Source organism: Triturus cristatus, chromosome 10 (assembly GCF_964204655.1).
Source record: "Triturus cristatus chromosome 10, aTriCri1.1, whole genome shotgun sequence".
NCBI lineage: Eukaryota > Metazoa > Chordata > Amphibia > Caudata > Salamandridae > Triturus > Triturus cristatus.
The window spans coordinates 902103470-902128755 of NC_140593.1; positions in this window are offsets into that span (position 1 = coordinate 902103470).

A 25286-nucleotide genomic window follows, 5' to 3' on the forward strand; every position below is an offset into this window, starting at 1 on the left:
ATGGAGCTCCAATAGTTGTGCACTTACTCGCATTCCCAAATTATATGCATAAAGGTGCCAACCTGGCCACAGCCCTGTCTGCACTCGCCCTTGTCCGACCTTCCCATTCGTACCAGGTGAGGTCCTGTCACATAAACCCTATGAAGGATTTTAAGCTGGACCAATCGGAGGCAAGCCGGTATGGCCACGACTCTGGGTGAGGAAACGGCGTCCTGCCATTCCTCGTCGTCCATCTCAATACCATCTTGGGACCATTTCTCTCGAAGTGTGTGAAGAGGATTTGGCATATTATTTATACGTTTTTTTATATATCAGAGAGATAGTCCTGTCTGGAATATGGCCATCTAGGACTCTATCTTCCAGTGGGGAGGACTCGGGAGGGGTGGTGCCACGCTGCCAGTAAGAATATAGGGCATGCCTAACCTGTGTGTACCGGAACAGTTCCGAATCAGCCAATTCAAATTGCTGTTGCAGTGTTGAGAATGATTTGATGTCTGTCTTATCCCACAGGTCACCCACCCGCGAAAGGCCTATGAGATCCCACTTGTCAAACCCCTTACTTTTCCACAAACTACCCAGCTGTTCTGAGTCCCACAACGGTGTAGCAAGTGGGAGTTTACGTTCCCATCCCAGGCCTTTAGAGGCTGTGTGCCAGACATGTACTAAGTGTTTGGTGGGGCCTGTTAGTTCAAAGCGTCGCAGTTTGGAATAAAGGGTTCTATTGTAATTCCCACCAGAGAGCATCCACCTATCCATTTTATAGCCTGGCTCTTCGGGTCGGGCGTAGGTACCGTGATTAATGGAGGCCAAGTGAGCCGCCCAATAATACTTTTTAATGTCGGGGAGACTAATGCCCCCATCATACCAGTTCAGGGAGAGTTTGCCAAGAGCGATACGCGGCTTTCCATCCCATAACAAATCCTGCTGGAGTCCCTCCACCTCCCTGAAGTAGGAGGCCGGGACCAGGTCTAAGGAATTTTGCAGGGCATACCAAAACCGAGGCAGGGACATCATTTTAAAAAGTGCCGCCTTTCCTAGTAGGGAAAGGGGGAGTGACTTCCAGTTATTTATGTCTTTTCGCAGCCTAAGTAAAGGGGGTGTAAATTCTGGGCATAGCAAAGTGAGGGATCCAGGGAAAGGAAGATCCCCAGGTACTTGAAGCTGTCAGTGCGTATCTGTATTGGGCACCCCTGCGGTGGGACCGGCTGCTCTCCCGCCACCACAAACAGTAGGGACTTACTCCAGTTGATGGAGAATCTGGAAAATTTGCCAAAGACTGTGAGGATATCTAGAACCACAATCAAGGACCGCCTCGGGTACGTCAGATAAAGCAGAATATCATCTGCGTACAGGGAGATTCGGTCTTCCCATTCCGGAGACCAGCGCATGCCTCGAATCATTGGGTTTCTGCGTATCCAGGCCGCCAGTGGTTCTAGTGCAAGAGCAAACAGGAGGGGGGGGGACAATGGACAACCCTGTCTGGTCCACTGACTTAACTCAAAGGTTGCAGACTTTTTGTTGTTGACAACCACTTGAGCAAGAGGTTGAGCATATAAAAGTTGCACCCACTGAATATACTTCTGGCCAAATCCCATCTTCTCCAACACCGCCCAAAGATACGGCCATTCAATGGTGTCGAAGGCCATGGTTGCATCGAGAAATACTATAATGGCGGGCTCCAGGATGGAGGCTGCCCTGCCCAGAACGCCATGTACCATATACAAGTTAAGTGCAGTGTTTCGATGCAGAATAAAACCTGATTGGTCTGGATGGACCAGCGCCTCGATCACTGTGATCAGCCAGTTAGCCAGCAGTTTAGCCAGGATTTTGGATTCCGCATTTAAAAGAGAAATCGGCCAGTACGACCCGCATGCAGTCTTGGGCTTCCCTTCCTTGTGTATAGTGATTATGGTTGCCATCCTCTGGTCTATCGGTAGGCACCCTTTGTTTCTGGCATCCTCATACATGGTCTTAAGATAAGGGGCCAGCCTGTCTGGTTTGAGTTTGTAGAGTTCGATCGGTAATCCATTGGGGCCGGTGGCTTTACCTGATTTGAGGGATCTGATTGCTGTGGCTATTTCCTCATGGGATATGGCACTATCTAGAAAGTCGCGGTCAGTAACTAACAGCGTGGGCAACGTTATATCCACTAACATCTGGCGGAAGTCCTCCACGGAATAAGGAGTCATTGAGGAGTAAACCGCGCTCAAGTGGGTTGCAAACCTGTCCACAATGCCTTGGGGATCTGTGAGGGCCTCACCCCCCTGTCCATGGAGCTCGGGCACCAGCAGGCTGGCCCACTCTTTCTTATCTAACCACGCTAGCAATTTCCCGGCTTTGTCTCCCATCTCATACAACCATCCCTACGCAGCTCTCCCCAGGGCTTTAGCATGGTCAGTCGCCAACGCTCTAAATTCCTTTTGTTTCAGAGTGAGTTGGTGACGTCTAGCAGGTGTGTTGTCTGAAATCAGGTTAGCCTCCAATTGGCTAATCTCCGTCTCAATGGCTTCCATTTCCCTCCAACGCTCTTTCTTTTTCCCCGAGATTAAAGAGAGCCCCTGACCCCGGATCACAGATTTGAAGGACTCCCATAGGGTCTGTGGGGAGTCCACCAAACCCTCATTGTCAATAAAATAGTTATTTATAGCCGCTAGGAGTTCCTTGTGGATTTCTGGATCTCGAAAATACCACGGGTTGATGGGGGCCACCCATCCCACCTGTCTGGGGTTGGGAACCACGTGGAGCCAAATTGCCGAGTGGTCAGAAATGCCTCTTGCAAGATGTTTAATTTTACGAATGTGGGCAATTTGGGACGCAGGGATGAGGAAATAATCTATACTCGAGAGGCTCCCATGGGCCCCGGAATGAAAGGTGTGTTGCACTGTGTTTGGATGGTAGGACCTCCAACTTTCCACCAACCCCATAGTCTCAAGGAAGTCGGGGAGCCAGCAGGTAGAGGAGCTAGCTGCACGTGGTGGATGTCTATCTAGTGTACCCGAGACCACTGAATTCAGGTCCCCTCCCAAGATTAACAGACCCACCGGAATAGCTAACGGGATCGCCCCTAGGTCCCTAAAGGTTGTGGCTTGTAGACCGGGGGGCACATAAACCGATAGGAGTGTGATGGATTGACCTTCCCATGTGCCCGTAACCCCAATGTATCGCCCTCGATGATCTGTCCAGGTCTGCTGTACTGCCAGTGGGGAAAGATTTCTTCATCATAATACCCACCCCTCGTGAGCTAGAAGTAAATCCTGCATGAGCCAACAGTCTATAACCCCCCTCGGTGTAGGGCCTTGCATGCCCTACCAATAAGATGTGTTTCCTGAAGTAGTGGCATGACGCTTGATGTATTGGAAGACAACACTACGCGTTATCTTATCCCCCAGCCCGTTGACATTCGAGCTTAACAATTTAATCCCGCCGCCATCTCGTGCAGCCATGGCCAGTCGAAAACTCTCATCCCCTTTACAGAGAGTCCAATGTGTGTGCCTACTTCCCCGTCTAAAATTACAATAGTTGTTGCTGAAATAAAGAACACAAAAAGAACATAACAAAACGCACCCATCCAACAGCCCCCCATCCCGCTGCCCTGCACTCTGGGCCTAAAACTGCCCATCGAAAAAGTGCCTGTCACCCTCGTAAGGAATTCAAAAGTGAAGAAAAAAGGGGGGAATTTAAAGTGCTCCATGTCCCTACCCCCGGCCATGTCACACGCAAGTCCCTATGAAAGCAAATCTCCTCATACCATCTAAGTCTACTGGCCCCAACAATCAAACACCAAGAAACCACCCTCCCTGACCCACCCCACACCAGGTCACAGTTACTCTGTTCAAAAGCCGCCGACAGCCAGGTCTCAGTCTCAAGTCTTCCAGCTTTTTTGACTCAAGACTCCAAATGATACATAATGCGGTGGTCAGGCTGATTCAACGGGTCCCCTTTCTTTATCACATCTTCCCTCATTTAAAGCAGCTTTATTGCCTTCCGGTTCCCAAGAGGGTTGAGCGCAAAGCCCTGACATTGTCATTCAGAGCCATATATTGGCAGAAGTCCACAATACTTTAGGAATAGGCTTAGCCTGTACCATCAGGAGAAAGCCTTGAGATCTAACCACCTGCGACTCCTGCGCATCCCGAGGTTTGCTAACGTTTGTCGAGGTGGCAGGTCTTTCTCTGTACTGACGGCCAAGCTTTGGAACACCTTGCCCATCCATGTCCGCAAGGCCGAGTCTGAACACTGTTCCAGGAAAGATTTAAAAACCTGGCCCTTCAATCAAGTTTAGATAGTAATGGCCAATCCTGTTCTTCAATCTGGCTTTAAGCGCCGGAAAGCCTGTGCTGTACTAGTGACTTTGATTAAACTCATCGTCCGACATGCTTCATCTTCTAACATGGCAGCTTGTTCCCGGGGTTTGCTTTGGTAGCCTAATCTTGACTCCACCGCATCGGCTGCAGGTCAGGAGGCACTGCTGCAGATCCACGCCTCGTACAGCCTCACTTCATGGGCCCCATCTGCACTGATCACAGCGATATTAGGCAGATTGTGGGTCTCTTAAATGGAGTGACGTTAATGCTCAACCGCCATCTTGCCATGGCTGGCCACGCCCCCCTACTTCTACCCCAACTCAATAGAAAAAAATTCAGGGTTTGTTCAATAGAGTTCTCTTTTGACCAAATCTCAGCAGTGGTCAAAAACCTACACTGAAGCTCCCAAGACGTCCTGAATATACAGACGATATAAAACCAAGCAGCCAGATTAGCATAACCCTTAAAGAACGTCACTGCCTCCGAGTGGCTCAGGTAATCAAGCTCAAATTGGTTTGTTTCTTGTTCAAACGTGGACGATTTTTGGGGAGAATCCTTCTAAAATGGAAGTAATGACGGTCATTGTAGTAGTGCTCTACAATGACTTCAGTCGCAAGCTTAGTGCTGTACAAAACAAATACAAATGTCAATAACCTAACAGTCACACATGCATCAAGGCTTCTAAAGCCTGGTTTGAGGTGACAGATGCTACTACCTTGGAATGCCCTCTGAGTGTTGCTCCCCGGCCTGCACAGCCTTGTGAGTTGTTGGCTAAATTTCCAAAACTTAAGTATACTTGCTAATTGCTGATAACAACAGAAATAAACACATACTTGTTAAAGGTTCTGTGCTGCTTTCTTCGAGTGCTACCATATTCAGTACTCGTGTTAATGCCTTTTGAAGCTTTAGTCTTCCAGTATCTGTGGTCTGTTCCAAGAGGTTGCTTCCACGCTGGAACGGCTACTGGAATATTTTATCATTTGAATTGTTCTGCAGCATTCTAAGTCAACACCGCTTAAAGTGATTGGGTTCCTGTGAAGACCGGGAATCAAAGCAAAATGGTACATTAGGAGAAAATGGAGCTGTACTAATTGTTAAAAGAAACAAGCATTGAAAATGCAATAGGTCTCGCCTTTGATTAAGTTAAAGCCATTTGCTTTGCTAATGGTATTGTATAGCAAAGCAAATGGCTTTAACTTAATGAAAGGCGAGCCCTATTGCATTTTTAATGCTTGTTCCCATTGGTCCCAGTTACAGTGTCCAGGTCCTGAACGCAGATACTACACAATATACGGGACACACAACTTAGTTTTCAAATATGAGTCCAGAATGTGAGACGCGAACAACGAGGTCGAAAAGAGAAGCAATGAATAAAAAAAGTTTAAGCGCATCAACTTGGGGAGGCTAAGTTGGGCACTGATGATCTAAAGCTGTGGCATGAAGGTCCCAAATTGAGGCAAGTCCCATGCTGTTCACGTCTGAGAATTAGAGGGGATTCCACTATCACGAAAAAGGTCTGGAGATGAGGTGTCCAAAGGAGTTAGGGGCGGCGTCATACATAAAATAAAAACACCGTGCCAGCCTGCCTCAAGCGCTCCTCCCGAGCAGCTTTGCCTGCTGATCACATAATCTCCCCATGCCTGAAAGTGCGCTTGTGTAACGTAACCGGAGCTGATGTAAAGCGCTCCAATACCTTCAGGTAGAGTTCGCGCTATAGAAATCTGCATTAAAAAAAAACAAACACTGGACCAGCCTGCCTCAAGCGCTCCTCCTGAGCAGCCCTGCCTGCCGATCACATAATCTCCCTGTGCCTGAATGGGCCCTTGTGTAACGTAACCGGAGCTCAAGTAACGCGCTCCAATACCTTCAGGTAGAGTTTGCGCTATAGAAATCTGCATAAAAAAACAAGACCATCATGGGATGCTGAAAAAGAAAATCGGTCTAGCCTCCCTGGTCATCCCGACTCTGATAGTCTTGATTTTTAGAGAAGAATCTCTTTCAACCCCTGCCGCGAGCCAAAGCAACAGGCAAAGATTCCTTGCGCAATCTAAATGTAACAAGCGCTTAGAGACAACGGCCCCAGCAAGCGTCGCAAACAGGAAGGGGAGTGGCCACCTACAATAATAAACAAGTGGGATGGTTGAGGGGAGTGCGGCCGAGAGCAGGGACACGCAGCATTTACCTTGCGGGAACTAGCACAATAATTACAAACAGATGTTGCCAACGCTCGCTCCCGCAAGGGAAACGCCAAACGTGCTGATCGATTTCAAGAGGTCCCCTCCTATGCAACGCATGCGCACTGTGTAGGCGAGACCTAAAAAGGGGAATACCTCTTGCAAATGAACCAGTATTTTACCAAAAAATGAAGATTGAAAAACGGCAAAAAGATGCAAGATCTACATTTATCACAGTGCTATGGGACCTTATTGAAATCAGTCTCGATAAAGGCACGCAACTGTTGTGAGTTTCATCACAGTGCCAAAATAGGGCTTCTGGTTCATGGATGAAGTACCCAGGCACACACAAAACCAGAACATAATACACACCATGAGCAAAAATGGTCAGCACTAAGAAAGACCTCCTTTCCATGTACAAGAGTATGGAATTCTGGCAATCCGCTAACTGCATGTCCAACATACTGTGTTGACAACTCATAACCAGTCTTCCACTGATACATACAATGTAGTCTGGAAATAATGCAAAAACACACTCAACTTCCCTAATGAGATAATCTGATAGAGACTTTTAGACACAGATTCCTTACCTTTGAATATTCCCCAGACATCAAACTTAAACAGTAAAATCTTGAGTAGTACCCATGCATACCGGTAGACTATGCTGATCGGCTCGGCGTCTCTTGTGGCAGATGTGATTTGTGTGCATGCCACTGCAGCACGCTAACATCAGTTCCTTTTGCATGGATCTGGAATAGCTATTTCAGTCACCTTTTGAATGTTTTTTCAACTTGTTGTCGACCTTTTGCCCAATTGAAGGAATTTTATGAGACCATGGGCCTAGTCTTCGGGTGAAACGACCTCTCTGGAGAGCCTTTGGGCATCGTGGGTTTGGATGGTGCCCTGACTAGGTTCCCGGCGGGGGGGGTTTGCCCTGGGTGCTAGTCGGGTCCTTTAGATCCGTTCCTGGATCCAGATAAACTTTGGTCGCGAATCCACGACCTGCACCAGGGTTCGGGCCAGTGGTAACATTCCTGGTGCTGCCAAACTCATATTTAGTCCCGACTGGGATGCAAAGCCAGACCAGCATTGTCTAATGTCGACCTGGTGCTGACCAATGTCGACCTGGCGCTGACCAGACCAAGACCCTCTGGTTCAAAGACAGTGCCTTTATTTTCTGGCAGGCCCTGTGAGGAGTTTGACTGGGCTGGGTTTGAGGACCCTTATGATCACCCTGATCCCCTTGAAGAGCCCTTGACCGAAGACAACTAGTATGAGGGCCTCACCAGACAGTGGGCTGGTCTCTTCTCCCAATGTGTCTTCGGAGGAAGAGGCCGCCTTCGGCTATGGTGGTGAAAAGAGAGGGTGAAGTCCTCGACCTTACACTGCCCTCTGTGGAGGTCAAGACCAATGTCTTGGTGAAGATGCTTTAACTTCTGGTATACTACAAACAACCCCTTCTCCCCTTTAGGAAAGCCCTCATTGATGTCTTGCTAAGGGCATGGGCCAAGTCCTGCTGCGTTCCTCACCCAACACCCCACCTCTGAGAGCCTAGTGATGCAGGTGTCGTCTTCCAAAGTTCACTCTGGTGCATTTCCTTCCACTTCAGCAGATAGGGACTCCAAGAGGCAAGATACTTTTGGTCAGTGAATTTTCTCTTCAACCAGCATTGCACTACAGTAAGTGAACAATACATATCTCTTGGGCCACCATAACCACACAGTGTGGGACTCAGTTGAGCAAGTGCTGGCCATTGCCTAGGAGGAGGCCCGAGCCATCCTAGCTCAAGCTATTGCCAATGGCAGGGATGCAGCGAAGTTCAATATTTGTTTCAGACTGCACACAACGGACTCTCTGAGCAGAGCCTTTGCTTCATCAGTGACAGTTCTCTGCTACACCTAGTTGAGATCAACTGTTTTTTTTTGGGGGGGGATGTCCAGGCATCCCTTATGGACATGCCCTTCGATGGCACTTGCCTGTTGAGCGACAAGGCCAATTCAGTGCTTTCAGGATAGTAGGGTCACCACCTGGTTGTTGGGGAAACTCCATGCCAACTGCATTCTTCTTTTCATCCCTTCTGTGGCTGTTGTAGGGGCTACCAACAATGTCCTATGCAGCCCAGCCACCACAACAATAAGGCATTCTAGCAATTTCATGGCCGCAGATGTGGCTCCCACAAATCATGTGAGATCCAGAGACTGAAATTTTCCACCCCTCACCCACAGTTGCTGCCTCCAAACCACTTTAGTTTGCCTTCACACCAACATGGGCATCCTGTTAGCGGTAGGATACTGCGCCACCTGCCCCAATGGCAAGCCATAACTTCAGACAAGATGATGCTCCAAATAGTTCAGTGAGGTTATGCCCTTCCATTCAAAAAACCCACCTTCCCTGCCACCATCCTTGCATCAGCTAACTGAAGAACATCTCTCCCTGCAGTGTCAAGAAGTGCAGGCTCTTTTGGCCAAATATCCATTGAGAGGGTGCTGACATCAGAAGTACGTCATGGTTGCTATTCCTGCTACTTCCTGGTGCTGAAGAGAGAGCCTCCCCCGTTCTATACTAGATCTGAGCCCTCTCTACTTCCTGAAAAAGGAGTATTTCAAGATGTTCATCGTGGCTCAGGTGCTGTCTGTCCTGGATGCTGTAGACAGAATGGTATTGCTATACTAGACTTGCAGAACACATACTTTCACAGCCCACAGACACTAACTGTTGTTCACAGTGGGCTACAAACATTTTCAGTTTGCTGTGCTCCCCTTTGACCTTACCAATACCCTTTAGGTGTTCACAAAAGTGATGGCAGTGGGTCCAGCCCATCCGCAGAGGTCAGACTTACCCTACCTCGACGACTGGCTGCTTAAGGCAGGCTTGCCCCAGGCAGTCATCACTCATCTTAACTCACAAAAGGAGGAAATGTGAATGTTCTGTAAAAACAGAAACGTCACATAAGAAAAACGCAAGGTTGGTTTAAAAATTCACTCACCCACTGATAGTAGCATGCTTCATCATAGGGCTGCTACAACATCCCTGTGCGGACCAACACCTGGATTGGAACAAAGATATGGGAAAGACATAAACACACATATATTTGCATCTACTCAGCAGAACAAAAAGACAAAAAAGGTCAAAAGGTGAAGTATAATACTATCTAGGGGCATGGCCTAAACTGTCTTTTTCCTACTTAATGTTTGTTTTTACAGAACATTCATATTTCCTCTTTTTGTGAGTTAAGGTGTTCATATGTTGGGTATGGAAAAGGAGATTTATCTCTATCCCCTTCTGTGTGTTGCAATCATCATTTCCCTCCAGACTACGCGGGCCTCCTGCAGTCACTGAAGTTCACTCTAAACATGCTGAAGTCACACCTGACATGCTCTGTCACTCCCCTTCATTGCAGCCATTTGGACACAGTGCAGTTCCGCGCTTATACTGAGCGGTTTGTCAAGGATACCAATGTTTCGGTCTCTATCCTGGATTTCAATGAGACCTACTCTGGGGCTGCTTGGCCTCATGGCCTCCTACATGCTTCTGGTAAAGCATGCCCACTGGCAAATGTGGGCTCGGCAGTAGGGCCTGAAGGCCCAGTGGGCGCAGCATCAGAGAGTCTCTCCGACCTAGTCCAGATATCGGAGGGAACTGCCAAAGATCTGCAGTGGTGGCTAACATACCACGACTGGGTCGACCACAGACCCCTCTTCCTTCCACACCCACAACTCACGGTGGTGACAGATCTGTCACTTCTGGGTTGGGGCGGCAATCTGGGAGTGGTGCAGATGAAAAAACTCTGGTCCCCGGCAGAGTCTCAGCTCAACTACAACTTGAGTCCAGAGCAATTTGCTTGGCATTGAAAGTTATCCTACCTTCTATCAAAGGGAAGCTGATCCAGATTTTCATGGACAGCACCACGCCATGTGGTACTGCACCAAGCAGGGACAGAGTGGAGTCATGGACCCTGTGCCAGGAGGCTCTGCGCCTCTGGACATGGCTTGAATGCCAGAACATTTTCCTGGTTGGGCAGAATCTCTGAATGCCAGATCAGACAAACGTAGCCATTGATTACTTGTGGCACACGAACGGTGTCTCCATCTGGAGGTGGTGTAAGGTCTCTTTTGCGTCTTGGGAGAACTTTGGTTCGATCTACGCCACTGACGGGAATGTGCAATGTCAGCACTTCTGTGTGTTGGGGTTTTCAAGGTGGCCCTCGCTCAGGGATTCATTTCTTCTCGAGTGGGTCTCTGGACTCCTGTATGACTTTCCACATATGCCACTCCTGCCCTGAGTTCTGAAGAAAATCCAGACGGCCTTTCCCCCAGTCATTCTAATGGCTCTGGATTGGGCAAGGAGAGTATGGTATCCTGAACTCCTGAGCATCTGTTGTCTGGTCAGGCTGCCTCTTCAGGAAGATCTCTTGTCACAGCAACAGGGCAGGGTTCTACACGCAAACATGCACATGCTCCACCTTAATGCGTGGAAATTGAACGTTGAGAGTCTTCAATTTCCCTCCCAAAGTCTGCGAGGTCATCTTGGCAGCCAGGCGTCTATCAACAAAAACTGTAAACGCCTGCCGTTGGGTCAAGTTTGTGGCTTGGTGTGTTGAAAAATATGTTGACCCGCTTCCTACACCCTTGTCTTTAGTGTTGTTAATTTTGTTCTTGGCCTAGTAAGTACTTACTCTGGGCAAAGTTAAGGGGCATCTTTCAGTCATCTTGTCTTTCTTGCAGTTGCTGGATCAACCGTCCCTATTTAAGATACCCGTTGGGACATTGTTTTCTGAAAGACATTCAACATATGTTTTCCACCAAACCTTTTTGTTATGCCCCAATAGAATCTTAATTTAATTCTAAAAAAATTCTTGAAGTATTCTCCCTTTGAGCCCATGCATAGCTGCCCTCTCAAACTCTCGACATTAGACAGTCTTCTTGGTGTCCATCATATCAGGCAGGAAAGTTAAAGAGCTGCAGGCTCTCTCTGTCCAACCTCCATACACCAGCTTGTTCCCAGAAAAACTGGTTCTCCTCCCTGTGCCTTTTTATTGCTGAATGTGGTGATACCGTTCCAGGTCGGTCAAAGCGACACACTGCCGACATTCTTTGCTCTTCCACATCACTACAAGGAGGAAGTGAGACTCCACCGTCTAGACCATAAAAGGGCACCGTTTTTCTATCTCGACTGCACCAAGGAGCATTGGGTGAATGTTCAGCTCTTTGTGGGGTTCGTCGGGACAAAGAAGGAGAAAGCCGTGACGAAACAGAGCATCTCCAAATGGATTGTACTCTGCATTAACATCTGCTAAGCACTGGGCAAAAAGCAACCCTAAGAGAAATTGCAGGCTCATTGTGCCAGAGCTACGACCACTGCGTTAGCTTGCCGAGGCACTGTCCTGTACATCTATCGGGCTGCTCCGTGGGCATCTCTGCACACGTTTACCAAATATTACTGCCTTGACATCCAGGCCTGTTGTGGCGGGCACTTCGCCTGCCCGGTCCTTCAGAACCTTTTGGTCTGAGCCAGTTTGCAGACCCACCTCCAGGGAGGTATTGCTCTGGTATTTATTCTAAGGTAAGGAATTGGCAGCTAGAAGTCTCTATGTAATGAATAGGTTACTTAACTTTGGTAACTCTTTATCTGGTAGAGAGACTATCTAGCGGCAGATTCCTCAAAGACCTTTCCATCGTCCCCCCTTCTGCTAATTGAATTTTGTCCCTGTAGGCCCCTAATATCTGCACACTGGTATATCAGCCTTCTGATATACTTCTGCGCTGCTGGCGCGAAAATAGTCACTTAACTGATGTCCCCATTCTGGGGTGGCACCTATATAGGCAGTGCAGTGCGCATGTCACATATAGTGCAGTCGATGCCAATGCTCAGAAAATCGATGCCACCTACTGGTACGCAGGGGGACTGCTCAAGATTTTTCGGATCCAGTCTGATCCCTTGGGAATATTCTTAGGTAGGGAATCTGTGGATAGATAGAATCTACCAGATAAGGTGTTACTGAATGTAAGTAACTTGTTATTCCTGACCACGGCCCCTCCGTGCATGGCACTTTGAAAATGATGCATTTGTACACACAGCAGCCGGTACGACCTTCTGGTGCATGGATTGGTGGATATGCTCACAATGGTTCCAGCAATAACACTTTAGATTTACTTTGTGCAGACCAAGTGCAAGGATAGCTGAAAAGATTCTGAACACAGATCATTAAATGATATATATATTTTATGTTCTATTAAGATTGGTCCATATGCCTGTGTCAAAATCTTCTGTGTACTGCACCTTGAAGATCCGAGAGAGACTGGAGGGAGAGCACCTGATGGAGAGACAGCACCTGATGGAGAGACACTAGTGAGGTAAGGCAGAACTCGGTGTCATCTCTTACCCAGCCCAAGTTTGTTTCTGGAAGTGATAAAGGCTTCTGCTGGAGTGTGGGGCTAGGGAACATGCGAGTCCAGCTTGTATGTTTGGGTACACAAGGAGCATAAAACTGTACAGCACACTACTACAACAAACAAGTCTGCAGGTAAGTACTGCACCTCGCTATGAAACTGTAACTTTAACTGGTACATTTAGCCGGTTTATGTAAGCTGCAAACTACAAGCTAGGCTTCATCAAGCAAAAGGACTTGAACTCCAAAAATCACTGAGGAAAAATGCGGATGCAGCTTCTTCTGGCTGGCACATTCGTGAGGACCCACGACAAGCAATCACTGGCGCAGTGCACACTCATCCTGCACAAAATGTTGTTTGGGGCCAGCACCAACACCCCTGAAGCCAAGCTACAAGAACAGGGTACCATGTTCCCTCTCAATAGGGTAGATAGGCTCAAAAGTGGAACACCAGCCCTGTGGTGAGGCAGGCCTTGAAAGACAGCTGTTTGAAACAGAAACCACGAAAAACAGGTTACACAGTGCACAGTTAACTCGGTCGGCCTCTAGGAATGCCTTGGCGCACGCATAACGTTGTCCGCCATTGAATATCCAATCGGGGCCACCACTTAATCATACAGTAGGGAATCATACATCTAGCTGTGCTTCTTTAAATGTGTGCATGGCAAATACTACCGTAACACCACTGTTGTATCTGCTCCAGCAAATCAAACTCCTCTATAGCGTAGCTCCCGCTTTGCTGCACTACCTACCATTGATAACGGGTTCCTGTGCAGCAGAAACTAGGGCTCTGCCTTTGGATTTGAGAGAAGGTAGTGCGTTCTGTTGCCTTCTGAACTTCGCTGTAAAACTCAAGCTGGGGTTATCTCATGGGACTGCTGAGGGACATACCAGAAAGTTTACTTCACCAGACACCGGTAGAGTAGATGGTCTATGGTGCAGTGTTCACATGAACGCCTGCTGCCTATTTTATGTTTTGGCACAGCTTATATGTGTTCTGGTACAGAAATTCATGGTTAGAATCCCGTGCATGGTGCTGTACTTGATTATGGCATTTTGCCCGCCAAAAATGTTTTGGGCTCTGTTAGATTTGCGGTCTTCATCAAAAGTGGTATTCCTTTTGGGATGGGCGATTAGCCACCCAATATGCACAGTCCGTAACACTTATTACAGTTGATGATTGCTGATTCTAGAGTGTATAGCCCTTTTTCAACTAACTCCGAGCTGTCTCTGGTAAAAGTCTAGTGTAGGTCATAAGAGCAACCCCCATCCCTTAAGGAAATGTTGCAGGTGAGTGCTTCTGTACTTGAGAGGTGGAAACCCCAGCTTAGGCTGCCCTAATGTAAGTAGGAAGCTCTTCAGATTGGAGAGTGCCCTGTAGCACATCACCCCTGAAGTGCTACATTAGTGACCCCCCGCCCCCTCCCCCTCTTGGAATTCATTGCAAGGACAAATTCACTGTCTGTCTTTAACTATCCATTCCCTTGAGGCACCTTCTGTGTTTTGTCTGAATCTCAAACCCAGTTCCAGCAACTCAAATTCTGATCTGAGAGAGCAACACTTGGACAAAGATTTTGGTCACGCAGCTTGACGAAATGATACTGCTGTTTAGTAAATATAAAGCTATTGTCATGACTTGTATTGTGTTTTTTTTAGTGGTAGAACTGAAGGGACAAGGTGGTGCTTTCACTGGCAGATGTTTGCTATGGAGATGTGACTACCTAAAAGAAGAAATGTTCTCTGCGGAGTGGTTCCTCCCAGAATTTTGCTTAGGTCTTGTGTGAATCTTTGAAAAGTACCACATGTGGAGGCCTGTCACCCCTGGGAGCCTCTTCAACCAGACGTGACTGCTGTAAGATGCCCTCTCTCCCTCCATGCCTGCAACAGTCGCTGAGGACAGTTTACCTCTGCCAGTTGCACTCTACAACCGCTGTCTGCCAGCATCCGGCTCAGACAGATCAGTGCTTGTATTGCTTTACCCAACATCACCTGCATTCCCCTGTAGAAGTGTACACCACTGACAGTGGCGCCCCAGGCTCTGAACTCACTGGTGGGCTCGAATCACAGAGAGCCTTGACTCCACCGGTGTCCTAGATAAACGCAGACTGTGCCAGGCTAAATCCTCAATTCATTCTTGTGTAATTGCCACCTTGGTTTTCTCATGCACACTGCCCTACACCCTGCTGAATGCAGAAGGTGGTAAAAACATTTACTAGATGCTGCCTGCTGAGCTGAATGCCTCGGGACTTTTTAAAGGTACTGTGCTTAGTTGCTTTACATTAATGTCGTATTTTTTATAGATAAAGAGAATCAATGTTCTGGTAATTGATCTTTTATATGTGTTATTCGTACTGCCTGAAAGATATTCTGTTCCACCTCAACCTCCAAAAGTACGCCCTTTGCCCCGTAAATGTCTAGAAAGGAGACCCTTTGCATTTCGCAGAGGTCTCAGTAGGGTCTAGTTTCGCTGCATTTTTAGTCCTGGGACAGCGACATTTGTCGTTGTCTATCTGTCCACGAGTTGTGCAGTCGCTGGAGAACTGGCTTGATATCGCCATGCGCTGGAGTGCAATTATGGTGTTCCAGTTGGATGAATGTGAAACAGGGAAACCTACATCCTATGATTGGACATTGGAAGGCGGCACCCGAGAGGAATGCCCACTACCGCTCCTTATGTTCACCCTTGCAATGTAGCCATTGTCAAAATAAGCAGGAAAAGGCTAAATGAATGGGGGATTGTGATTGGTTATGCCTTACATGTGATATCTATCACAGTTCTACCTGAGGGCCCAAAAGAGTCAGTGCCACAGATGCTTCGGGCACTGAAGGAGTATTGTGCTGTTAAAGCATTGGACACTTACTGGAATACGTCAGGACAGTTTCCATTATGGAAATGGACACACAAAGCTGGCAATGATTATACAGAACTATGACTAGTTGTAAGACACAGGAAAAATACTCTGGAATAGTGGTGACGTGATACAGACTGAAGAATTCAACTAAACAGAGTTGTGGTAGTCAGTGCTTTAAAAGGAGGAAAATAAGTCCAGGTACTCACCTAAAGGAGCGGTGGACTGGGGGTGAAGGTTGGGGCAGGGCTAGGTTTTCAACCTTTCTAAGCTTTATATGCAAGAAATCCAAGTGCGTTGTATGATAGTTGAAAGTATCTGGCCAATGGTTATGGCCCTAATAACCATTTATAAAGCATTTCCTAACAAGGGTATGTTCAAAACAGTCTGTGATTTTTGCCATCAAAGCTTTGTAGTTGTTAGAAACTCTTACTTATAATGTAAAAGCGGAACTACAAGTCCCAGAATGCAAAAGCATTGCCAACTAAAATCCAGAACTTACTAAAAGTGAAAGACATTCCATGGAGCATCCCATCACATTTGCGTTATGCATGTTTTCCTATACAAAACAAGGGGTTTAAATGCACCAAACCAAAAAAATTGTGTTGCCTTTAAGGCATTGTTTTGTTTGTGGGTAATCATAAAACCCGCGGCAAGGACATTGATTTACATTCAGGTAAAATTATTAATTTAAATTGCCGATGAACTAACATTTCAGTCATTTAAAACATTGGGCATGATAAACAGCTGTACTGCCCTGAAGAATGTGCCCCACACCCTCGGCCATTAGTTCTATGGTGGCCTCTAAACTCCCACTGTGCAAGATCAAAAGGTAAACCAAACACCCTGCCGCCACATCGCTGCCGAAGACTTGCAGAGCAGGCGGACAAGATTGCTGTGTCCTGGTAAGAAAAGCTGCTGTTCTGGTGCTCTTGTGGAACTCGTCCCAGGATTGCAGAATCCGAGCGGGTCGTGTGAAAGGTACTGCAGAGGCACAAGAAACTGAGTGCAGCACCACACGTGTCAAGGCAAGGCCCCCATGAGTACCGATACTCTCATTGACTGAGGAGACGTTCCGGTACTCAAGGGGTGAAAATTAAGAAGTGCCGTTACTCGTAACGGCGAGTACTGGCCCATGTAAAGCACTGGTAGTAATCACAAATACATGACAATCAATAAGAGTTTTGGATGAAACTGCCACTCTCTTTAATAGGTAGAATGGCATTGATAACAGGCATTGGCATAGCCAATAGGTCTCGCCTTTGGATTCTTATAAGTGTTTAGCTATGCAACAGTTGATGTTGTTGCACCAAGGATATTGTGCTGGATAACTAAACACTTATAGGGTCCCCTAGGCGAGACCTATTGGCTATGCCAATGCTTATTTTGTTATGGGGGGCATAAATAACAGAATGCTGAAGCTTTGGAAATAGTACCTGTGTAACAGTTAGTGTAATAGTTAGTTAGTTTGTTAATGAGAGAGTTAGTAAGTTAGTGAGTGAGAGAGAAAGTTAGTGAGAGTAGAGAGAAAGAGAGTTATTTAGTCGGAGAGAGAGATAGTTAAAGAGTTAGTTTGCAGAGAGAGGGTCCATGAGGGAGAGCGAGTTTGAATTAGTGTTTTTAAAGAGAGTTAGATAGTGAGAGAGTTGGTGAGAAGGATTGAGATAGTTAGTGAAAGCGTTCATGGCAGCTGTCAAAAACGCTCAAGGAATGTGGTGGGCATAGGTACTGATCACTACAAAAACACAGCGTGCTGGAGCCTAGTGTTGCAGCCCATGCCCATGTCTGAGATCTCAGTGAGTGCAACCATCAAGCGGGCCAGAACCTCTGGCGGAGAGGCAGAGTTCCAATAGGTTTAATATCCAATGGAAATTGAATGCTGCAACACCCACATTTACAACAGATGTGCACAAACACACATGACCCGTGAGAATTACACATGCACCTCTGAGAAATGTCTCACAGACATATGCCAGAAGCAAGATTTCCAAATATATTATAATACCAGAGTATGCCGAACGAACAGGCCGGTGGCAGCCGAACAGGACCAGGCGAGCTCCACACTATAGACGCTTAGCTCAAAGCCAAACATTAAAAACAAAACGACTTTGCAAACACAATTTATTTTGGCAAAACATGATGTACCTGCCCGTGGAGCTTCTCCACCCGGTACCTGAAGAGGATCTGCTCATAACAGCCACCTAGGAGCCGTACATGCCGCTCCATGGTGCGAAAACTTTGGACAACAAGAGTGCGGAGAGAGAGCGCAACGCACATGTGATAGTCATTTGGCGCTAGGCTATGACTGCAGCACGAAAAGAAGACATCTTGGAAGGGAGTCAGATTAAGGAAATAAGTAGAGCGATACCACATATTTATATTTCTCTGTACAGAAATGTCTCAACAAAGATTTGTACATAATGACAATTAATCATGTAGCGAGACTTGTGAAATATTACATTTATCTATCCCGGCTGTGATACGTAGATTTTCAATCAGTCGGCGATCATGAACAGACACTACTAAAAACTTTAAAAATGAATATTATTCACGAAAAGTACCATTCTTTCAATGTTCTTTGTGCTAGCAAATTGGATGAAACATATTACTAAAGGTTGTCTGCCTTTCGTTTTATTTGTCGTCTGTACATGAGGCTTAAAGAATCTTTAATGACTTTCTCTGCAGTGAGGAACAAAGGCGCGTGCGGTAAGAGGCTGCATGGCTTTCTTTGATGAACACGGCGCACAGGGAGGAGAGCAAACAAATGGGGTGCTATGAAGCATAAATTTAAAAAAACCAAAAGCATATACATGTGGTGTCCGAAGTGCTTGATCACTTTGAAGCGCTTACTAAGTGGGACAGTGTCATGCTGCATGTAATGGGCTGGCTCACATGTGTTTGATGAAAAGCGCTCCTAATGAAAACAACCGCAGCCCTGCGAAAGTGAAAGTCCATTGTGCATGTACGGCGTTTTCCTTCTTTTCAAGTTCGTACTTGCGCTCAGCTGTTTTGAAGCACACTCGTGCTTGTGGCACGATCCGCCTTGTGGGAGCGAGCAACAGCCAATTAGAATACGCGCCGTTGCTCGCTCCCGCAAGGTGGATGTTGCCACAAGCACAAGTATGTGCTTCAAAAAGAGCAGAGCGACGGCTAAAGGCCCCCCTATGCAGTGCAGCGCATGCGCGCTCCGTTGGCGAGACCTAAAAATGTCTATTGGCCTGTGGTGTCTCTATGTATTAGTGAATATTATAATGTTGAGGCGATTATTTCAGGAACTAAACACCATAATTGTGAAATTACTCTTGGCAGGTAAGAGACCCAGAAGCAAACTAAGAACAGTGCTGTTGGCATATTATACAGGGAGGGTGGGGGAGTGGGCTAGGGGTTCCAGACATGGAAATATATCAATTAGTGTCACAACTACAGCATTTACCATACTGGTGAGCAGAGACCCAAAATAGAGAGAACGACCTACTGAATAGATGCTATGGACATACACAGCTACAATATATGTGCTATGTAAAGGACAAAACCTCCCACCTGATTGCACCAATGACACATGTGGGACTGGCCCGCTAGACTGATAATGAAGACACCAGTTTCTACTGTAGAGCCCCTAAGAATTTAGACAAATACTCCCAGAGGCCAAGGTAACACATTGGATAGAAGTGGGAAGTTATGCAATGAGCGAGGTCTACGAAAGGAAAACATTAAGTACTTTTGGAAAGGTCAAAACCACTTTTGATTACGAGGAGGACAGTTCCTGGCGTAGGCATGGCTGACTAGGGTGGCTCCCACCACATAGGAGAGAGTCCCTGGAAGACCTGAAATCCAATACATTGAAGACCCTAACGGTGCACACATTATTTCCAGGCAATATGCTCAGCGTGTCCATACCAGCAGTTAAAAATCAGAGATAAATGAGACAGAATATAGATACCACTGACAGATACGAAATGATTGGAATACACCCACAAAAGTATAGAGTAATCCACAATATTGGCGTGCATGCATAAAATACATATATACAGTATATATATAAATCCAGTAATTCTTAGTACAATATACCAAGCAGGAGGTGGGCATACATTGTCCTAGATACAGAGGGTACAGACAAAAGGCATATGATATGAAAGTTATGATTGTTAGCAATTTTTTGGAATGCGTTACAGACACTGCAGACAGAGCTGGGACCCATGATAGCATTAGACCAATGCATATCAGGTCTATACTAGAAACCAAGGGGAAAAGAAATGCAATATTGACTGGTGACACTAGGATTTATATTAACACGCAGGCACATTGTGATGCATTGGAAACAGGAGGTTGGTTCTAAACACATACACTATGGATGACAGACTCAACATAATGGATGACTGCAGAATAACTCAAGGTGAAAGCAGTTAGCAAGGACCATATATTGAATGAACACCAAATGACCTGGAGACAATTGACTTTCATTCTATATGAAAATGTCTCTAATTAACTAATGAAAATGCCTATTGCCAAAAGAAAAATGGAGAATGCCAAACCGTATTATTGATAAAAATGCTAGAGGTAATCTCAAATGATAAGATGGAAATAATAAGAATCATGCAAATAAATCCCATGTAGAAATATGACATACACTGAATCTTTGCAAGAAAGGCTGTGTGCTTTGTTTAACATTTGTGTTGAGATTACAAGGCAAGTAAAGAATGAAAAAAGTTGAAAATTCAAAAGTGGATTCCCTCAGCTACCATAATTGTCCTGAGGAGATACTCTCAACCCACAAAAGAGGTGAGGTGTTGGATCTGTACATCCATACTACGTAAGTGGTAACTTGAGGTTTACACAACTGCACTGTGAACATCTTTTACTTCTACCACTAAAATAAAAGCATTTTGTAGAGGACTTAAAATTCAGTTAGAAGAATGGAGGCTCGTTTATGACGAGTGTTCTTTGCAAAATATGTATTGCGGCAAAGAAAAACCTAAAAATACAATATAGAAGGAAAACATGACAAGCAAGGCAACAAGGGTCAGCTGCCTAGAAGTTCACCAATCAGGAAAAGTATGTAGGATAAATACCTCTGCCAAGCAGCAACTGTCCTCTTCTTTGCTGCTCTAGGAGAGAAATATATATTCCAATAATTTCTCCTTTACTGCTTATTTTCAGTAATAGTCTATGGAACAGTGATTATTTTATGCATTATTAGCGTTTATTCTGCCTGTGTGTTGATTTTTTTCTTGTGTGGTTCTCAGCATGTGCTCTCTTGAGTGCGAGCTCTCAGGCACCCGCATTTTTTCCTCAGTGGGCGTCTGCCAAAATCAGCTGTTGCCTCAGGCGTGCAGTCCCCTGATGCGGGTCTCCTCAGCACTTCACTCCTCTTCACTTGGTGGCCTCTCTAAGCTTCAGCGCATCCCCATATCAATCATTCCAGACAACCCTGGCCTTTATTTCAATGAATATTAAAATGTGCAGTGAGGCTACCTTGGAGTAGGTTTCTTCCATATCTCTACAGCTTTATCTTACACAGGATTTTTTCTCTTACATTAATGATTTATATTAAATTTACTTGCATTTAAACTTAATTAAAGAGAGTATCTACATTTTTTTTTACATATTTAATCCCCACCCCCCCCCCCGGATTGAGTACACACTATTTACTTGTGGTATGGAAGGCACTGATAAAAGCAATCTGATAAGACTAGCGATTTCTTGACTCTGACTCCTCTGTGTAAAAAAAGCGCCAGGATGGGCATTCTGTCAGGAGTCTACCAGAGAGGATCCAGTCACAGTACTGGATATAATCCAGCCTGCTATTTCACCATCAATGCAGTCGATTCAAGAGGAGCGAAGTTAACAGCTACCATCTTCCTCGGGATCTGCATAACGAGATAGATTGTGGCCCACCTCCAGGCAGCTCCAACTCAGTATGCTGTTATAGCACTGAGGCTTAGAGAGGCCAGGCGGGGCGAAGGGTGTGGGAAGGGAACTGCGGGGAAGGAGATCTGAAAAGGAAAAATCAGTTAACACACATAAAGTAACAATCCGCTTAATAGCCTTCAAGATTTGTTTCTGTCTCTTATCTTAAATATCTCTTGGATATATTCTATGATCTGCTATGATCCTTCTCATACAGAAACAGATATGATTTCTGCAATAACATCTTGCAGAACTATAAGAGACCCAATATTCGGCAATGACTACTTTCAGCATGGCGATACACGAGCACTACACATAGCTGGTGTATTCCAGCACCCTGTTCAATGGTCACAGGCACTGACTTATGTAATAAGACGTGAATCTCGAGTCTGAGACGCACACATACATCAAAACACTCTCCGAGAATACTGCCCTGCGGAGATTCAAGACAGGGCGTCACCGTAATGTAGAAATTAATGCATTCCCCACTAGGGGGGTCTTACGCTCAGAACATGGCCTGCTCTGACTATGGCTACCGGAGCATAGCCGAAAATGGAACTGCAGCAAGCTGAGGAAGCTCTCCGCTCTCGATGGAGGCCACGCACCAGCGCGGGACCGAGGGCTGAACAGTGACTGGAGCACTGTCGAGCAATGATGGGACTTCATACCGGAGTCGGAATCCAAGATGTGCTCCAGAAATCCCCCGGGCCGGCCGCCGTCACTGGAACCTGAAGAAGGAAGAAACCCGGAGCTCCTGTTCCGCCCAAGATCGAAGAATAGTGAGCAGCACCCCAAGGGCGGGGCTGCTTATATAGATCTGGATCACACCCTTGATGACTGTCTTCAGCAGCAGAGAAAACCCCAGCGGGGAAAACCAAGCAGCTGCAGAAGGAAAAGAAATTGAAGCAAAACCCCAAACAAGAATTGCAACCTGTAACAGAAAGGTTACATCAAAGCAGGACATTGTAACTACCAACGTGCGGAGTGGGACAGATGCCTTTCCCATAGCATACCACTCCCTTACGAGGGCCCACAAAACTGTGCACGCTGTAGGCCCTAGAATGCACGCCGCTGCTGCACTGACACTACGCCACTCTATTGCCACCTTATTTCATACATTTATCAATTATTTACCTCTTCATCTACATAATGAGCCCCAAGCCCCTTTGGGATGTGGTTCCCATTGAGTTAAGCAGAAAATGATGATTTCCTCAAAGAAAAGAACGAATGAGGCATCTCATTGCCAAATTTCATCCACTTCCATTTTACTTTCATCTTCTGATTGCCCCGTTGCTTCTGATAACTCCTATTCTGTTAATCCAAATGATACTGATGAAGATAATGTAGAGGACCCAAGTGTTCCTCAAGGACCGAAGATTTCCAATTCGAATTCTTTTGAAACACTCCTTGACTTGGTGGGATATTGTTATTTAAATCCTGATGTGATATCTCATCCTAGGTCAGGTGACTGTGCCCCTTCTGCTCCCATTTCCTCTTTCCTGGCAAATTAGATTAGGAGACGAATGGATAAATCGAATTGCAGTAAACTCCACTGTCCCAGACCCCTAATCATGCACCCCAGGTAGAGACCCTGCTATGGAATCTTCCTTTTCAAAGAAACGCAAATATCCCCAAAAAGGTATAGACATGGCTCTTAGACAATGTCAGGACAAACATTTGGCTGTCCTAGGCCCTTAACACAAATTATTGAAATTTCTGAAGACGTAACCCTTACTGGAGCTCCTGTCAATCTTCCAGTTCTTAGAGGTTGGAGTCAAGAGGCTATTTGCTTCCTTAGTAACACCAATGCTGCTTTGTCAGTGGCGAGGAAAAAAAAAACATCCAGATGAGGATTTATCCTAAATTTGCCGATATGGCAGACAAAGAGCTGGGTCCAGAGGAAGTAGGCCATCTCTTTGGTGATCATTTTGTCAAGGACATTTCCTCTTGCATCCAAAGTTTTACTTGTCTAGACAAGGCACAGCAAAACTTGAAGAAGGTTTTTTCACCATGTGTCTTTCAAAAAGCCAGACTAGGAAGGGCTCACTCCTCCAGCAATTCTATCCTATCGAGCTTCCTTGTACATGCCTAGGTGGGCATACTCCGGGCTTCAGCGATGAATCGTGGGAAATCATTTCAGAGGTTGATTGCAGCGAGGTAGAGGTAGATCCTGTGCCAATACATCTAGGTCATGTTATTTTAAATCTTTTTCCCCCAAGAAAGCTTTGTGTCAGACTCGCTCTCTTTCGGAACAACTGGAGACATCAGATCAGTGGGTTTTGTAAACAATTCAAGGATTTCAGATGGAGTTTTATTCCCCTCCACTGCAGTTGCTTCCTACTTTTCCAATATTTTTCAGTGTTCTGGAATATGACCTGATCTTGCAAGAGATACAAGATTTGTTACCCAAATGGGAAATTCAGTAGGTAGCAATCCAATCCCACAGGTTCATCAGCAATCTCCTGCTAGAAAAAAAGGCATAAGAATGCTCTCACCCTGTAATATATCTCCGATCTCTGAACAGCTATTTCCTGCTTAGATATTTAAAAAGGGAAGGGATACATTCTCTCGGGGATTCCCTTCAAAAAGACAATTGGATGATAAAAATATATCTCAAGCATGCTTATCAATTCATCCCAATTCACCTGTCAATTTGCTAATTTCCTCCAATTAATTTGGTCGGGGCACAAATTCCAATTCCTCTTGTTGCCCTTAGGCCTTTCACCAGGACTCTCTTGTTTTTCCAAAATTTTAAAACCAGTGTCCACTCTACTTCGACTCCATGGGGTATGCTTAGTCATCCACTTATGTTTAAATCAATGGTGGGGGGAGGTAGAAGAAGCGTTGATCCATTCAGCTTCCTAATAGTCATCCAAAATCAAAGGGGAATGGATCACTTGTACCTGCTACCAGGGTTCATATAATTCTGTCCCTCATTGCTTAAAAAACCCTCATTCACATAGATAGATCGATGGGCGGTATATCTTGGTTCTCCGCCTAAGTTAAGTACTTGACAGCATCATCATTGGGTTTCTTTCATGCTTCCTCCGCCTGGAGGGAACCACTGGTTATTTCAGTAGTGATCATAAATCAAAAAAATATAGTGAGGGTGCTCGCGTAGAGTGAATATTTGAAAAAAGGTTCCTCATGTCACCTAAACTTTCATTTTATTCAGTTCGGGGCATGGGAAAAGAATAAAAACAGTGTTAGTGCATAGTTGGACATGTAATGAGTCTACTGCACTTTTTAGTCCAGGTATGTGGTCAACATGTTTCAGCCCCTTCGTGTGCCCCTAAGGGTCGGAGGGCTTTCGTCAGGACCTAAGAAAAATGTGGGTGATGGAAATGGATATTGGCCAAAACCTAGTCAGTAGTTCAGGGTTCACGTCTCTGAACTGGAGGTCAAAAGTACCTAATGTGAATAATGAAAGAAAATACAAAGGGAAAGATAAAACACCTAAACACATTTTTCAGAATGCAGATTGTTTCATGATGATGTCTACTGTTCAATTTGAACACTTGTGAAATAAGCAAATAAGAAAATAGCAATTCTTTAATACTTTGATAGTGTCTGTGTGTATCAAACAAATCTTAGGACTCGATGGTGCACCTGGTTTGGTTAGCTTTGTTGTCAGGTATATGAACATGGGTGCATCTGATGTTTC